This window comes from Myotis brandtii, unplaced genomic scaffold (genome assembly GCF_000412655.1).
Source record: "Myotis brandtii unplaced genomic scaffold, ASM41265v1 scaffold39, whole genome shotgun sequence".
Taxonomy (NCBI): domain Eukaryota; kingdom Metazoa; phylum Chordata; class Mammalia; order Chiroptera; family Vespertilionidae; genus Myotis; species Myotis brandtii.
Window position 1 is genome coordinate 8,664,076 of NW_005364953.1, and position 2,755 is coordinate 8,666,830.

Genomic DNA, 2,755 nt, shown 5'->3' on the forward strand with positions numbered 1-2,755 from the left:
AAAATAATGCAAAAAGAAATAGAAAATAAAGAAACAAATGAAAAAAGGAAAATAAAGATAAAAAGAAAAAAGATATAAGAAAAATAATATTAAAATAAAATAAAATTAAAATTAAAATGGAAAAGTGAAGTGTTGTTCCTTTGTCTGTTTTAAGATCCCACTCTTCTGTACTGTCTGCGATTTCTCAATTTCCTGTTGCTGGGACTGAAGGCCTCTCTTTAGGCCAATCCCTGTGGACTCTCAGGGACTATTCAGATTTTTTTAATCCTTTGTACCACTCAGGATGTAGTCTGGGTGTGGCTGTATTGGAGAAAATGGCTGCCTAGGTCCCACACTTCAGGTATGACTCAGCACCAGACTCACGGCCACCTCTCCCAGGCCCTCTCTTCACCCCAGCCTCTCTCCAGACTCCACAAGTCCACACCTCCTCCTGCACCTCAGCCACAGGTGAGTGTCCGTATCCAAAAGGTCCTATGAACTAGGTTCAAGGAAGAAAAGCAAAGACCAAAAAGAAGGGAAAGAACTGTGCCTCTGTAAGCCCCTCTCCTCCTGGCACCGCACAGTCTGGGCAGCCGTCCAGAATGTCCCCTCTGGGCTCTGTATTTCATGATTATGAACCCATATCTAGAATCCCCTGCCACCAGCATTCCTGTGGACCTCCTTTTCACAGTCAGACACTGTGTATGACCCAAGGGATGCAGCCTCAGTGCTGTGCGGTTTCCCTCTGACCCTCTGGGCTTGGGGGTCTCTCAGTTCCCTCCAGCCCAGATCCCTGATTTTACCATTCTCCAGGTGTCCTCTGCCCTTCCCGGCTGTGAATTGTCTCATCAGCTGTGTCTACTTCACCAGTTCTGGATGAATGTTATTCTATTTAGTTGCTCATTCTATCTGCTCTGGGACAAGGCTCAGGACACACCCGTCTATTCTGCTGCCATTTTGTCTACCTGGACAGATTTTTTAGGTGCCCACAATCGGAAAGGCTGGAGTCCTGGTGTTTGTGGGTTTGCAGCTGAGGCAGCTGGTCCCTAAACATTGTGGTTGTAGGGTCCTGGGAGGTATCTGAGGTCTCCCTGGTTGAAGGTAAGGCTCTGATCACAGCTGCTCTCCCTTTCAAGATGGCGCTGTCTCTGCAGCAGAGCCAGCCACTCAGGGAGAGATTTCAGCAGCAATAGAGGCTGCCCGGCCAGGGAAGCCCAGTCCACCAGTCCCCAACAGTCCTGTGGAATATAACTATCCCTCATTCATAAATACACACACTCCCCGCATGTCCACAAACTCTCCTTTCGTTCTCTCACTCACACACTATCTTGCAGCCTGCCGTCCACTGTTTGCAATGGTAGCAGACAAGATGCAGCCATTTTGGATCTCCTCAATCTAACAATTTCTTATCACCTCTCTGCTACTGTGATGACCTAAGTCACCCACTTTTGCCTAATTATTGCAATAGCTCCTAACAGATCTCTCTGCTTCCACTCCTGCTGCTTAGTCTATTATTTACACAGAAGACTGGATGGCCCTATTTAAATGTTAATCTAATCATGTCACTCCAGAGGCTTCCTATTTCATTCAGAGTATAAGTCAAAATCCTTACAAAGACTTATGAATGACTTGGTTGGCCTGACTCCCATTACCTCTCTGACTGTAACCCCTTTTACTCTCTCCATAGCTTACACTTCTCCAGTAGTAGTCTAGTCACAGTTCCTCAAAGCAACCAGGCATTCTCCTGTTTCACAGCTGTTGCATTTGCTTTTCTCTCTTATCAGAACCCACTTTGCCTACACATTTGCCTGGCTTGTTCCTTCACGTCCTTCATCATCATAAGTCAATGTTATCTTCTCAGTGAGATATTCTCAAGTCTCCCTTTTTAAATTGCAACAATCTCCCCACAAAACTCATACTGTTGTATCCCTTGCTCTGCTTTATTTTTCACCACATCATTTATCTTTGTTTCATATTCTATATAACTAGAGGCCCAGTACATGAAATTCGTGCATTGTGAGGGGGTCCCTAAGCCTGGCCTGTGCCCTCTTGCAGTCCGGGACCCCTTGCTCCTTACCGCCTGCCTGCTCGCTGCTCCTTATCACTTGGCTCGCCTCTCCTTAGTGCTACGTGGAGGCGGGAGAGGCTCCTGCCACCGCTGTTGCGCTCACTAGCTGTGAGCCCAGCTTCTGGCTGAGTGGCACTCCCCCTGTGCACTGACCACCAGGGGGCAGCTCCTGCATTGAGCATCTGCCCCCTGGTAGTCAGTGAGCATCATAGTGACTGGTTATTCTGGTCGTTCTGCTGTAATGGTCACTTAGGCTTTTATTATATAGATTATCTACACTAATAAAAGAGAAACATGCAAATCGGTGTCACTCCGCTACCCTTCCCATTGGCTAATCAGGGTGATATGCAAATTAACAGCCAGCCAAGATGGCAGCCGGCAGCCAGGCAGCTTAAAGCTAACAGGAGGCTTGCTTGCTTCAGTGACTGAGGACTCCAACATTCCCCGCCTGCGCTGCTGGCCTCTGAGCTTGCAGTTTGAAACATTGTAACAAATACAGAAGCTAAACAAAACCCCAGTAACCTGTTTTCAGTCAGCCGGGATCTCAGAGCTGGAGTCGCAACAAAGTTTCAAATACAGAAGGTAAACAAAGGCCAGAAACCTGCTTTCAGCAGCCGAGCCTCAGAGAGAAAGTCGGCTCTCAGCTCCAGTGACAGGCATAGAAGGTAAATAAATGCCAGAATAAAAAAAAAAAAGAAAAAAAGGAGA